Source organism: Mastigoproctus giganteus, chromosome 3, assembly GCF_048544385.1.
Source record: "Mastigoproctus giganteus isolate SK-2022 chromosome 3, ASM4854438v1, whole genome shotgun sequence".
Classification (NCBI taxonomy): Eukaryota; Metazoa; Arthropoda; class Arachnida; order Uropygi; family Thelyphonidae; genus Mastigoproctus; species Mastigoproctus giganteus.
This window is the reverse complement of record NC_143577.1, coordinates 3,239,042-3,254,758: the sequence shown is the minus strand read 5'-3', so window position 1 is coordinate 3,254,758 and position 15,717 is coordinate 3,239,042. Positions and strand designations below refer to the sequence as shown.

General features: G+C 41.7%; 1 protein-coding gene across 1 annotated transcript in view; it reads left to right on the top strand.

Moving 5' to 3' along the window:
• The first annotated feature begins 299 nt into the window (after window positions 1–299).
• The window catches only part of LOC150087616 (uncharacterized), a 142,838-nt gene continuing 127,420 nt past the window's right edge, over window positions 300–15,717 (top strand). Inside the window, exon 1 of the mRNA XM_090369827.1 lies at window positions 300–684. The gene's annotated coding sequence lies outside the window, so the exon portion shown is untranslated. The remainder of the gene's footprint in view (window positions 685–15,717) is intronic.

Genomic DNA, 15,717 nt, shown 5'->3' with positions numbered 1-15,717 from the left:
GCCACTACGTAGATGTGGCGCTGCATGAAGCAGGAATTAGCGTATGGAAATTCGGGCTATTGCTTTCATCATCGAAACTTTATTCTACGCGCATACTCAAAAGAAGCAGACGACTGCACCTCGCGTTGGTGCCGTAGGCCTACCTACGTCGCTACTGGTCGTGGAATGTCGGCAATAATTTGCCTGTCACGGCCGATGAAAATCGCGTTAAAAAATGCTTCGGAGACCTGATACGACGCTGTGTTGCGCGGTAATTGAAGTTTTAATTTACAGTTGTCTGTAGAGTTGCGTGGCGATGGAGTGTTGCTCATTACCCAACTCTAAAAATGAACCCGCAACTTTTTTGTTTGTTTGCTTCGACCAAATGGGCCTACGGGCTGAGGGGTGTTTTAATGTAACCGCCGATGCGTGACGGAAACCTGTTAAGCCTATTTCGTTGGACGCTCGGCTACCGACTGGACTCGATTCCGTAGTGGTACACCGTCCTTTATTATCGGAGCTCGGGGAAGGTTAGCGCCGCCAGTGAGAAAAGCTGCAGGCTCCGACGTGGGCCCGGACAGAGGGCGATAATAGTTGCCGTGGACTCCGTCAGATTGATATCGAGTAGCGGATCAACGTGCGTCGAAAGTTTTGGGAGGACTTGTGGTACGTGCTGCCCCAGATACCACAGTTTCACGTAGACAGGTAAGAACCGGTAGTTGAGATGCTTATCGTGCGACTGTTGCATAAATTTCGGCCGTAGTTTTCTGTTGTTGGAGGGCGGCGGAGTGCTGTTATTAATATTGCGGGAGGCGTGGAATTAATAATACGTTCGTCTCGCTTTGCTTGCGAGGTGCTTCGCTACTGGGGGAAAATTACGCGCTTGCGATGTTTACTTTATCGCGATGGATTTTAGTGATCGAGTCGAGATGGGAGGTTCGCTGTTACATTTCTCGCGTGGTATTTCGCCGAGATAATAAATGGTGAGACTAAAGGTAAGATGAGTTTAACGTTTATATTACGATAATCGATCCAAGCTTTTGAAGATTGTGACCAAAAAGTGAAGCGCAAAGTTCCACTCTCTTCTGAATTCATGCTGTTAACTTGCATTCGCGTGTTACCGGCATGGGTTGCAAACTTACCAGCGATAATTACAATAATCGTCCCTCCCCACACTTCTAGCCTACTTTTGGAGGTAAGACAGCCGCATGGAACTTGGAGCATTCATAATCAGATTTCGTAAGATGAAATTTTGTGCACCTTTAGTATTAACATAATGATGCAGGAAGTGAACTTATTCCATATCGAGTCTGCCATAAAATAATAATAATAATAAAAATAACTGTCTAACATTATTCCCATCTTTAAAAAGTGTCTATCCAATTGTTACTTGAATTTTGACAAAATGGTGTGCTCCCTGGCCACCCTTGCAAGCAACTTGGACTTAACAGGGTGGTCATGCACCAGGGGACAGAGGCACACGCGCTTTGAGTGAACCGTGGCTCAAGCTCGCGTGACTACCAAATACTTAAGTGATTGTATTCATTGTCAAAGTAATTAATGTAAACTCCTCTGACCAAGGCTGTGCCAGAGTATAAACAAAGAGTTTTTCTTTCTTTCTTTCCCCCCCCCCCTTTTTTTTTTTTCGTTCCAACTTTCCACAACCCGCTGCCCGAAGGTAAACATCATAAGATCTAATTTCCCTAAGATTTTATAGCTGTGTTCTCTGGGTCTTGTCTCACTCACTAGTGAAGAGATTTGGCCCTCATTAATTTTACTAAACCCCCTAAGGGCCTTATACACTTCAAATCTCTCCCCCCCAATGGTGCATATTTCTGAACCCTGCGGACCGTATCTTCTAAGCCGTACCTCGTACAAATAATGCTATTTGCCCCTCTTTGCATCTACGCCAGAAGCTCTGTATTTTTCTTTAGATGTAACGTGCGGTCCTGTATATAATATGCCGAGTGTGGTCGCACCGTCGTCCTATATTCCTACGATGCATACTTAACTACGTGTCATTATCTCCAAGTGTCTCTTCCTGAACATCCTATAATTCCTCTCGTCTAATCTGTAAGCTACTGCTGAGTTTCTATTCCGAAAGTGCAATACTTGCATTTGGTTACTGTCATTTTTTAGCCCATTCATGTTGATTTGGATCATTAATAACTCTCCCGATATCATTTATTCCCCCATAATATCGTTTTGGAAAATAAGAAACGCGAGAGGTCTGAACACAAAAGAATTATGGCCCCTGTCTGTCTCCTGTCCAATCGCAATCCGCTGCTGGGTCTTCCCTGTTATTCCAACCTGCTCTAATTTATACAATAGCCTTACTTGAGGAACTTTATCAAAAGCCTTCCTAAAATCCACTGCAATCTAATGTCACAATTGTTTCTCGCATCGACTGCTTTAAAACCTCTTTAAGTAATTTACCAGATTAGTTAGACAGACAAGAACTCCCCTTCACGTACTGAGATCCATTTAAGATGCCATTCTTGTCGAAATGACTATTGCGTCTTTAACAATAGATTTCACGCACTTGCCAAATCACAAAGTCAAATTCAGTGGTCTGTAATTAGTCTTCACTTCTTTGGGCCCCCCTCCTTTATGGATTGGGAAGATATCGGCACTTCTCCAGTTCAAGGGAATAATACCTGGATCTGATAATCTCATTATCATTACTAATGGTCAGATGCATCCATCTTACCTCATAACCTCTTTAATTTAACCTCAACGACTTTTTCATTGTATTTGGGTGTATGCCATTCATCCCGACAGGTTCGCACGCTCTGTCTCAGGAGTTTTTCAGATAAGTGCTTCTCTGAGATGTAAATGTTTTCGCATCAGGTCGCTTATTTGTTTCATAATTCTTCCTTCGCTTAATGTGGTTTCAGTAGTAATGATGATTGCAAAATATTCGTTCAACTGTATTTTTTATTATTCCACCATTTTGATCTTGCAAGGGGCATTATTTACTTTTTCTTTTTTCATTCATATACGAGTAGAACTCTTTCTCCGTTCTTAGCTCTCTCTCTTCGCCAATGATTTTTCATACTCTTCTTTTTGAAGGCTTACCCCTAAGTCGTTTTATTGCATTTTATGCTAATAGTTATCGTATGAAGCAGTATCACGACGAAAGCCTGTAAATGGTCCATTCTTTTTTCTTTTGATCAATTAAGTCTTTCAGTTGTCTTGCAATCCTTTTCTGGCGTCTTCCTTTTGTAATACTTCTCAACTGGAATTGAGCATTATGGGAGATATTTGGATTGAATCCCCAATACTTCTCATGATGCATTAGTATCAATTACATGTTCTTGTTTCCACTCTGGTAGGACCACCGGGTGAGAGGAGTTAACCATGAATACAATCGTATTTATCAGTGATGAACTTGAACCACGGTCCACTCAGAGTGCCTGCCACTGCACTCTTGCTTCTGATCATTCGGCGACGTCAGAACTCAAGAAATACCTGAGTCCATCGTAGTCCCCGTTTCTGTAATTAAAGTTCTCTGACCGAAGTTTCTTTGGCTATTACCCATTTTATGACATTATGACCACTTTCTGCTATTGGTCCATGAACTGTCGTTTTTGACACCGCTTGCATCCTTGGTAAGAACTAGGTCAAGGATACCCTCCCCCCTTCCTTTGTACTTCTTCTAACGCGTCGAAATAAATAGCAATCCTGTAGTTGACTCAAACCTCTCCCACTATGAGTACTGCGTCCATGTTTTTCAATCTATAAAAGTGAAATTAAAATCGCCCATAATAACTATGCACTCGTTCTTGTTTGCCCACTCCAGTTGCCTAAAGAGATTTATACTCATTTGGCTTGTGACACATCGCCATCATCTTTCCTTTACTGCTTAATCACCCCACGCTACACGGACTCAACATCTGCCTGGATTTGATCAGTCTGTCAGCGTGTTATTTGTGCAATTACCCGCATTATGTTATCAATTATCTTGTTGCTTTCAAGCAGCTTTTGATAGCAGCATAACTTCCTCTCTCTCCCATCCTCTTCGATCCTCCCAGTTTCCTCTAACATACTGTACTGACCGTAATGAAATTCATCATCCCCTATCTCAGGATGGCACCCATATTTGCCTGGAATATCAGCATTAGTCAATCTGACCAGGTTAAGTTCCGTTTGTTTTTGGTTAGTAAATGCCACACAGAAAGACCCAAATCTTTCTCTGTGCCATGTAACTGATGGAGATTCTTGTATTATTGGGTCTTTCTGTCTATATAGAATTACTAAGTATCCCACAAACGCTCTCGAAAAGGGCACAAGTCTCTAATAAGACTCCAAATAGGGTGGTCTTATTATAAGCTTCCGTATCCTGAGTGTTATTAGACTTCGGTCAAACGACTTTCGCAGTTACCCTGAACCATTAAACCCTCCTCCTCTATGACATCAACGATCCTTACATCTCTTCTGTTCAAGTAAATTCTGTCCTTGCAAAATAATTTCCTTCTATTAACTAGGGAAGGCCTAGATGCGAAAAACTTTTAATCCATAAGTCTTGCAAAGTCCCATAAACCTTGAGTTAATCCTCAAGGCTTTGATCGTATAGTCTCCGATATCGTGTGTGGGTAGAGTTGCAAACCCAGTAATATTTTGCCCTATCTTGTGCCATTTTCCCAACATGAACTCGTATTTCTTCAGACATAGGTCCGTTTTTGTGTTAAGTGATTAGTTGCCACACGAATAACCATACGTCCTTTAGTCCTCCTAACAACTGAAATGTGATTAGTAACATTATCGATTTTAGCACCTAGTAGAGACGATCAGGTTCTGTTCCATCTGTCTTGATTACAGAAAACATTGCCAATTTCTCTAATAATTCAATCAGCCACTAACTTTACTTTATTATTATCTCTCTATACATTAAAAAGTTTTCCTCCTAGTGATATTTATTCGAGCCAATGGGAGAAGAGGGCGGGGCAATTTCGTCACTCCAAATGCGCAGGTAAATCATTACATTGTTGTCTTTCATTGAAAGACAACTGGCTCCATAACGTTCACGTGCTTCACTGTCTAATACATGGCCACGCCCGGCGTCATTTGATGTGCCGTTGTAATGTCAGCTTATGAAGGGACCCAGTATAGTTTGTATATTTGTAAATATTTTAAATATTTGTATAGTTTGTAAATATTTTAGTCTTGCTCTTTCGGATGCAACAATATTCCTCATGCATTATGGAACCTGAAGCAATAGGCCTTTTACTAAGTGGCCTATGTAAACGCCGATAAATGATTACATAGTGGTATTTATTCCACCTTGAGATTGCTGCGTGGTGGGATATCCAATGGGAGATGCGGGTCACGTGGTACAAGTGGGCGGGGCAATTGCGTCACTACAAATGCGCAGGTAAATACTTACATAGGTCATTTCTTGATTAGATATCGATTAGTGCGTTTCGACAGGAAGATTTGACTTACTCCGTACACCTCTACATTTTACGTAGAAAAGCGTGTGCAGGGTTGGTGAGCAGGGAGCGAAGCTCCCCTAGCTATTATTAAAATCAGTTTATTACCACAATAAATCTTGGGTCACCCCGGGACGGCATTATGCCAGAAAGGTGTGAGTATTTACAGACTGAGGTGCGAGGAACACAGGCGCCTCCGTAGCCAGGTGGACAGGAGCAGCAGTGCGTAGCATACGCTTCTTGATTAGACCGGAGTTCGAGCCCGTTACCACCAAATACGGAGGATGCGGAAAGGTCAGGAAATGACCACCGCATATCCCGGAGCAATATGGCCTTAGTTGCTAATGCTCCTAAATAACAAACAAACAAACAGCGAGGAACACATGTAGAACATACAAGATTACATGCATACTCGATCCGAGGCATTTACAGGATTAAACATACAATTGCGTGCAGACAAAAACAGTCTTTGTGATATACAAATAGGCAAGTAATAAAAAAAAAAAAAAAAAGCAGTCAGGTCCAGAAGTAGGTGAATATCATAGATTCATCATCTGGTAGCAATTCTTGAGGATTTCCTTCCTGTAGAGCTTGTCTTCACAGAACCTATAAGAGTGTATCCCAAATTTATTGAAGATCCGAAGAATTGGCTGGAAACATGTCCCTCAGGGAATCAATGCTTGACAGTGTAAGAGGCAGAGGGTGACAGGAATCGGGGTGCCTTCTCTTGCCTTTTTCGGGCCAGAGATTAATGTGGATACCGATAGAACACTAATTCGCCCCGTTAGAAGCAGTGCAAGCGTGAGAACATTTCTTGCCATGATGAGATGCCTCCAGAGAGTGGTGCCCAGATTTGCTTGTAGGATAGATCTGGAGATTACTTGGAACCAAAGTGCTCTTTGCTTGATGATTCATTCCTGATGCCCGATCTTTCGGGAAAATGTCCCTTGGTTTATTACTGAACACTGAATAAATGCCGAACTTCTAGATTCGTTACTTTCAAGCAATCGAATAACTGAGAGGCGCATTTGCGTCCATTAGTAAGCCAAGTATCTCTCAACTGCATCTATGCCTTCTGTTGTGCTAAGGAGCATAATCCGGCCATTGCTTTCCAGGGAATACTGGATTCAGGGATTTACAATCCTTTTTAACCATCTCAACAATTTCAGATCTCTTTACTGGAAGGATTGGATGAAACATGCGACTGAAACATCCGCCATTTCGTCCGTCACGTGCTTTACATTCTTCGCAGACTGTTGCCGCTGATTGTAATAATCCAAGGTCAAGGTTGTCTGCGCATGAAGGCACGAAATTCCTCATGGTCAATTCTCCTTCTGCTGCCTTTAGACGTTTCACTTTTAACTCAAATTTGATATTTTTAATTGAAAGAAAGGTACCGCTTATTTTATGGTCTGTGTAGAAATTACCAAACTCATTAATTATTTCAAATGCATCTTTCCTTTCCGTTGCGTTACATCCTGACTGTCTGCCTTCCAGGGAATACTGGGTTTAAAGATTTCCAGTCCCTTTAACCCACCTCAACAATTTCAGATCTCTTCGCTGAAAAGAGTAAATAAAACATGAGTTACTCGAGTTTCATTTATGTTATTAGTTCGCTTATTCGCGTAATTATCCACTTGTTGCGGAGTGTGCATTTAATTACACTAAACCAGGGGCGTTGCACAACATTCATGTTCAGTGTGGCCTCGCGCAAGTTACATATTCTGGTGGTGTAAGGAAGCAGCTCGTGACAAAAAATGCATTCCAGGTTCCCAGCAAGTAGGTTAATGAAATGCCGCTCTTAAAGGCCATCCATGTCGGCTTTCTCCGCTGTTACAACAGCCAATGAAGGGGCGAGAAGAAAATGGAGGGGATTGTTGGAGGCCTTTTAGCGAGATTGTGAGATGCAGCCTCATTTGTGTCGAACTGAGAGTTGCTCGAAGCCCATATAAATGCCATAGCGGTGGAATGCAGATAAGGGTAGTGCAAGATCCCGGCGTTACTTTCCACGGTGACTGGGGTTTCACAACGCATATTAACATCATAGATCCCCCCCCCTTCAATGTAGCGTAAAAAGCTAACTAAAGGAGACATCCGTACTGCCTAGAAATAAATGGGTCCTTGTTGTGCCCTATTTTCGATGCAGCAAATCTCATCTTGAATGTGTTGTCTGTGAGGCCCAATTACCAAAATGGGGAGGGGGTTGTGGATTCCTTGTTGGGAGAACAAAGCATTTTGGACTAATTAGTTTTTCCTCTCATGAACCGCCTTTTTTTCGAACCTGGCACAATATTTGCAAATCAAATATATTTTCCTTATATTTAATAGTTGTATTATTCAATATAGGTTAGGTGGTGCGTTAAGGTTATTTAAATAAGTATATCACTTAAATTTTATAAAAAGCCGATAAAAATACTTTTCTGGGAGACTGAAAACCATTAAGAACCACTCTACTAGAAGAACCAACGCTATATTCTTTACAGGCTTCGTGGCCTCGGTTGCGTTGGCACTTATCCAAAACAAACCAACAGCACGCACGCGTTAATCCACGCCGTGGTCAACAACAACATAAACAACCCCGAACTGCTGTTCTTTAGCAGCCAAAATAGAACTCGCAGGCGTATTGTAAATATTCAAAATCAACGAGTTACGCGCACCAGGTTCAATTTGGGGTTGCACTATCGATATGTGAAAATGGGACGCCAGGAGGCAGAACTACAATCTCACAAGTAGCGAAAACATATTCTCTACAAGTATTGTGAAGTCGTATTTCCTTTGAGCTGACTCGATCCTGCGCCATTTCCTTCAAACGAAATTGTACACGATCAAAAGTCGGTGCGCAATCACTGTTTATTTGGCTGCTGGCACTACATCGTGCTATGCGTCATCTTTGTTCAAGGAAAGAAAACCAATAAAAACTTTTAATAAAAATAAAAGCCATAGTAACAGAAATAAATATGCAGATGCCCGCGATAGAGTATAATCAATAGCATAGATGTCAGCTGGGAAATAGGCGGCCATCTTGATATTGATTGTACTCTGTTTACTTGAGCAATAAAATTATAAATCTGGTGGGAAAAGCCCAGTTGAAAATGAATTCAGTATAAAGTTATTGTATTAATATGGAAATAGCCTCAAGATTAAATAGCCATTTCTTAAATCCAGACACGTGGTTTTTAATTTATAAGGAGTTGCATAACATAACATTTATAGTTTGCAAAATTCATGTCTTTCTTTAATATTTCAAGAAGAAATCAATATTTAGTTCTCTAAGTGTTCCAAATACCCGAATGAAATTATAGTTATGCAAATGATTAGTCCTTAAATTTATATTGAAATTACTGAACTTTTAGAGGATGTGGGAAGGGCGGTGTTCGAAACCAGCAATACCTAGTTGGTGAGGTGTATCAACTGAGCCCATTATTAATTTATGAAAGTCAGATTCAATTACTTGGTACGTCACTCATTTTAAATGTATTCAGAGCAGTTTATTTAATTTACAGTCCAGTATCAATTTAGCATAAGAAACTGCGTAAAAAGACTTAATGTCTTTTTCCAATCACTTGACAAAGCTACCATAGAGCTGCAGTTCTGATAAAATTCAAAACTCTTCTCAGTGCTCGGTTAGCTTCTCCATGGCACAATTCGTCGTACACTTTCCACGCCTAAATGAAGAAACAATTAATGCAGTTTGTGTTAACTTGGAGTGCCCATTCGAAGATATCCCTTTGCGTGCGTAAGGTCTTTTGATGCCTTCATCGTCGCACGTTGAAGTCGCTCCTTGCGAATAGCCCTCAATTGTTTCCAAAGGTCCTTAACCCGTGACCCGAGTGACTGACAGCGTTGTTTTAATGTGGTCACGAGCATCCGCTCCATCGTACGAAATATTTATTAATGCGTGTACTTTCTGTTTTCGTGAACTACAAAACGTGCCCAGGTAATGCATTACTTCTCGAACGCGTTGTCACCAACCAGATTTCTAGACCGCGATGGTGTGCCACTTGTCAAAAAATGGGACGCCAATTAAAATAGTTGCCTTCCTTCCACCTTCGTGACCTATTGGGGCCCCGTAAGAAGCGCATCTTAACACGCGGTGAAAAGCGAATAACTGTGGCAGTGGTCCGCGACATCTTGGACTTGACGATCGCACCTGGACGAGGCAGTGCCCTCTGCTGTCGTAGCTTGTGCGCGCTGTGGTCGTCACCTGCTTATTGCTGTGTGAAAATAATGAAGGCTGATAACCTGTAATTTAGTACGGGGTGTTCCGCACGCAAATGGGGGTACTCTGAACTGCGCAGAGTACTGACAAGAAACGCAACGATCCAGTTACAGCCCCAACGATTTTGTTTTACTGCTTTGATGACGTTGGAAGCATCTTCGTGCTTCGGAAAATGAATCTCCAAAGAATCCTCCATTACTTTTTGTCTCGAATAAATTTTTTTTTTTTTTTTTTTTTGTAGACAAACAATACAGAGTCTAATCATTGCAGCCAGTCTCAGGTGGAAAAATTGTGATGCGCGCAGTTTGGCAAGTTGTGATCATCGTTCTCATTCACCTAAATCGTGTATTTTATTTATTTTTTCTTTTTCTTTTCCCTCCTCCTTGTTATGCAAGATAATGGTTTGACAAAATCGCAGTGGTTCTCTGCTTTTGGATCTCGATGTTATATAGAAGCTGCCTGGAGGAAAATAGTTTTAAGATTTTAAACTTCTTTGTATTGAAGTTATTTCGTCAGCTTTTTTATTTTATTACGTATCGCACAGCCTACTTTCAGAAATGGAAAGCAGACCTCTGAGTGACCTCTGGTTCATGACCCGAATAACTTGTTTACAATTCTGATCCAAATCAGTACAGGTGAAGGGATACTAGAGCCTGATTGCTGCAGGAGGAGGGGGTTCTATTTCGATCAGTCATTTTGAAACAAGGTAGACGCACTCAAACAGAAAACTTCTTTTGATACACTGATTAGTCAACGCAATATTGGGGACACTTTCATTTACCATTACAAATCGTTAGGATATAAATATCACATACAATAAAGTGAGGCTCGATTTAGGTTTAAAGCTCGCATAAACCTGAATTTATTGGTGGTTTCCGAATGCCATCTTTTCCAACTTGAGGGAATAATTATAACTTTGGAATTGAGTTAAAAACTGCTTTTCTGAAGGTCAGTGGCCGTGGAAATATTTGCAGAAACGGAACGTTTGTTGAAGGGACGGAGGAGTTGGTGTTAGTGGCGTCATTCGTTGTCCTCATTGCGATCAAATCGAGGTTTGGAAATGCCTGCCCTGGTGTGGAAATCAAAGAGATTTTCTGTTTATACTCAGAGAAGATCTCATGGTCAAAGGAATTCATGAGACTGAGAATACCAGAAACAGCACCATATTTAGCAGTTACGGGCTCGAACCCCGGTCAAGCTCGTGACTGCTAAATACGGTGCTGTGTGGCAGGGCTGACCAGGGCCTGCTGCTGAGGGGCAGTAATGCCGAATACGAAAGAGGGTGTGCTTTAATGGATTCATTAAACACTGCTTCTTGAGTGCCGATTTTCTTTTCTTTATGATTTTTTTCTTTTCCTTCTGGGTGTTAAAATAGGGAAGTTGAATATACGGACCCTTGACTTAGAATGGATTATTTGGACCAGGCAAGGACAGACAGTAAGTATCGGCGCAGACAAATGCCGCGTTGGGCGTCCACCCAGAGAAGCCGAAACGAAGCAAAATAATGACAAGCAACCCTTGCCAGTCTCGCGTGTTTTTCTCGGGTGGTGTAATGAACGAGCGAAACGTGATCTGGCAGACAACATGCCACCCCTGTTTGCGTCCTTTACAACATTTTTACAAATAACTTCGGGACATTCCTGTCTGCACGTGCTAGTATGTCGTTCACGATGTGTCAGAATAAATCGCCGCGTATTTGGACACGGCGTCGGACCTCCGCAAACTGGTCACGTCAGGAAAGATAGACGAGGCTTCCTCCGGCCCTAGAAGGGTCTCTCTCGTTCGCGAGCCTCCAGATCGAAGTGATGCGAAGATATTGAATTAGTCAGAAACGAGCCACCGGGGCCGGCTTGCGGCAGCTGTTGTCATCAACGGAACGTGTGCTTTGCTGACGCTTGTTAAAAGTTAGTCGAACATTTTTTGCTTATCTTAAATCGTGGTTTTTTATCCTCGTTTTTCCTCGTTGTAATCCAGGCCATGGACACTGCTTGGAGAGTCGTAAAAAAAGGAGTTCTTTAATACGTGCTTAAAAAGTAGCAACGGCGAAACAAGTGAACAACTTTTTGAACCAGAAGTAAACAAGAAATTCTGCAAAGAAAACAACTTTGCGCTCGCGCACACACACGCGTACACACACACAAAAAAAAAAAAAAAAAATCATCTTAATCGTAAAATTATGATAAAAAATGTAAATTATTTTCTCACAACAAGAAAACATCACCAACTGCGATAGTCTTTGTGTAAGGAGATGTGCCTGTCCTTCATTGGCTTGGAAGGTTGCCAAAAGGGAAGGGGGAGAAAGTGTCTTCCTCTGTTTCTGTGACTCCCGATGTTGGTGGTTCAAATATGCGTATTATCTTCATTTACTTTCTTCTTAATACGAGTTTCAGCCGTTGAGGATCTTGTTTTGGAATTTCCAATTTCATTGCTATTTCGTCAGGGGGTTCCTAGGGCAAATGCCTAGGGACCCCCCCCCCCACACACACATCTGGTAAGTATGGGCTTGGCACACCCAGGGTTCTGAGATGGTGATTCCCTTCTACCTCTCTCTCTCTCTCTCTCTCTCTCTCTCTCTCTCTCTCTCTCTCTCTCTGTAACTCAGAATTTTTTTTTTGGCTGGTGCAGCATAAGCCTCGTGCTTCTTTCCACCATATGGCTAATAATACTAATTGCACACTGGTATGTGAAGAGTAGAGGCCCTTCGTGTCAGTCGTTTGGCACCCATTTGGAAGGTTCAAGTCCCGTCTTAGCCCGAGGAATTCTTATAGTTAGGGAAAAACGTTACGTGGTTGTTTTCCGTTAAGATTATTACTATATTCGACACCACTGTTACACCACGTGAAATCCATAAAATAGTTTATCAAGCTATTCGCCTAAACTACTATGCATTAAGGTTACCTTTCAGGTATCTTACCGGTACCCATCATCAGACCATGCTGCTCACAGATTCCTCTTGCCGATGCTCCCAGAAAGGTATGTACATCAGGATTCTGGGGACATTGGCAAGAAGAGTCTGTCAGCAACATGGTCTGATGTTGGGTATCGGTAAGATACCTGAAACGTCACCAGTTCATGCGAATAGTTTAATTAATTATATTATTAATTTAGCGTGTTGTAAGAGTGGTATTAAATATAGTAATAATCTTAATTCTAAATCCGTTTTCGCACTTACTTAAATTAACCAGCCTTGAAGTGCAGATGTAGAGTTATTCTAAGTTTTTTTTTTTTTTTTTTTGAATTCTCCTCAACACGCAGCTATAAGCCTGTACACGCATGCGCGGAAGCCGTTGGAAAACCATCTTGTAATGTGCGGATGATTCTTCAGGTGTTAAGGACCTGAATTCAGGCCGAACGCTCATTGAATGAAAGAATGCATTTTTGTTTATGTATTCATTCTGCTGGACGTGAGGAAATTTTATGGGCCTTTTTCACAATGTGGCTGAGTTAGTCAGTCTCAGGCGAGGGTAGCGTGGTTTTTTCTCCCGGAAACTCGGGTTTTTCGTCTAACAAATAGAAAATCGACCACAGAACACACGCAATTGGCAATATTGCCTTAGTCCCTGATGCTCCTAAAACCTTCTACAATAACAACAAGCGTTGGTCAGTTTACCAGCGAGATGCTACTGCACTCCCGAAGGACACGATTCTTTCAGTGATCAAAGAACTCCGAAACGAATCTCTCAGTTTGTTGTCCGAACCGGGATGTGTGGAACTTCGCAAACAGAATTCACGTACGGAGGCGCTCTCGACCTCACTTCATCTAAAAGAGAGATCTGCTCGCGAAATGCGGCTAAAAATGACCCACAAAACAAGAGACCCGCGTTAGTTAATGAACGCACAAGTTTTTGTTTACGACGTACGCATTATTATTATGAATGAACGTTCCGAGCTGGTGCGCACTCGGGGGAAACGGGTGGGAGAACCACGCCCAGAAAGATAACATAAGTAGCATTTTGGGGCTCGAGAAACCAGTTCAGTCCGAGGTAACTGTCTCAAAGAAACTTTCGAAATTGATTCTTTCTCGATTCGTGGCAATTTGTTTTCGCGTGGCGAGTCTCGCCAAACTATTTCTAATTGTCTCGCGCGTGTTTTAAATGCTCGCTTAATTACGATCGAATTGCTTCGTATAAACGCGCGTCTGGGGACCTACTGGCCTTAAAGTCCGATTTAATGAGAAAAACTGGGCCGGCTCTTTTAATTGGCCCAAAAACAATACAATTGCCTTCGAATTCGATGTCGCCCCTCGCGTTTGAAACACGTTCGCCAACACTAATTAAACTTAATTGCGTTTTAGTTTTGAGCGTGCGTGCGTGTGTGGGTCACTTGGAAGAAATATTTCCTCGGTCGAAAACTGTTTGTTTCCCTGGTCTCGGGCACGTACCTATTTTCTTTTTTTAAATCGCATTTGCCGGGACGTCCATTATTGCATTCCTCAAATAGCTTCTCTGAACGTCGACAACTGGATTTCCGCGTAAGTGGGGCCATTTTTCCAGTTCAGGGAGCCGTGACTGAATTCAGATAACCCCAGGAATAAGTAAATCGTGATCGCATTTCTGCGATTGATTGCAGACTTCGAACGACGAAGTGGTGGTGGGTAGGCGATGGTAGGGATGCGGCCCATCTTGCCCCTCCCCACCGAAGTAGGGGTTGTCCAATAACAACTAGGAGAAAATGCTACATCCGAGTGTCTGCAATGAGAGAAAATGACTTTGGATGCTACAGAATCTAATCATCTCAAATAAAGAAAACAATTTCGAGCTAATTTATTAATTAGTTATTTTAAATACAGTTTCATTTGATAATTGTGACGTTTTTCTTTTACGTAGCTTTTGTGAAGTTTTTGTTTCTGCCATTTTCGGAGTACAATCTCGAAAAGGAAATTCGAACTTGCATAGCTGGTTTTCTAGACAGTTATTGTTTAATTTGGAAATTTAGTTGCTGGAGATGGTCTGACGAGCGATTTTTTTTTCTTCATTTTTTATTAATGATGGCCAAGGCTGGATTTCTTGGAATACTGTGGCTCATAAAACATCCGCAGTCAACTTTATTTATCATCTAACCAACTATGTCAACCAACTTTTAACCGCCTCAGAGCTATGTTGGCAGGGTCAAGATAGCCCTGAGGCGGTTGAAAGTTGGTTAATAAAGTTCACTACGGATGTTTTATGATAACGTTGTGCATATGGGAGTTGAAGTTGGGATACAGTGGCTCAGTTGCTTCAGGTTCCCAAAGTTGGTTCTATGAGTTTGGAGTTGGATAATGAATAGATTTTGAGTGGTTTGCAAGAGACGGGGGAATTATAGAAGCCAATTCAGAAGAATGGTGCCCATGGACCTATCTACAGAAAACGTATGTAGTAGAAACAGAATGTCCATGAGACAGAGTGGACAGACTTTGAGTGACTGGTCATTAATTAACCTGACTGCCTCTCGCGTGAGGGTTGTCATGGTTTTTCGTTCCAGAAAGTTGACTTTTCTTTCAGCAAAACAGCCAAGCCGACCACAGAATGCACTAATGCCTCATGGCTTTAGTTATCATTATTAAATCCGTTTATTATTATAGCAAGTGATTGCTTTCACTCCTTTTACACAGCCAACCGGCTAGAAGGGTGTACAAAAATGTAAGAATGACAATATTTACAATGCAATATTTACAAATCGTGTTTACAATATTTACAGAAGTGCGAATCATTTACACTATTATTTACAGAATGTAATTATCGACAACTGTAGAAGAGTCAATTATTCATAGTATCCTAAAAAAGTAGATGTCCAACAGTTGTTTTATATTTTGGTCATTCCTTCCTATTTATCAAGTTCAAGTTGCTAGCTTTTTCTAGTTCAAGCTTCTTCTTCATACTTCTATAGTTCAAGCAAGCTGCAAGCTTCAGAGAGGCTCTTCACTCTACTGCTTGCCTTCACAGTATTTCACAGGGTGGTCTATTGCCAATGTATTGAAAAGGGGGACTGCGTTGTTCGGAAAGTTTTTCAGACAGCACAGGTTGGATAGTGTAGAAAGCAACGGTAAGTAGGGATTGTCATTACTGCGTCCAGCACGTGGAGTAGCGATAACTCCGTGAAGACTGG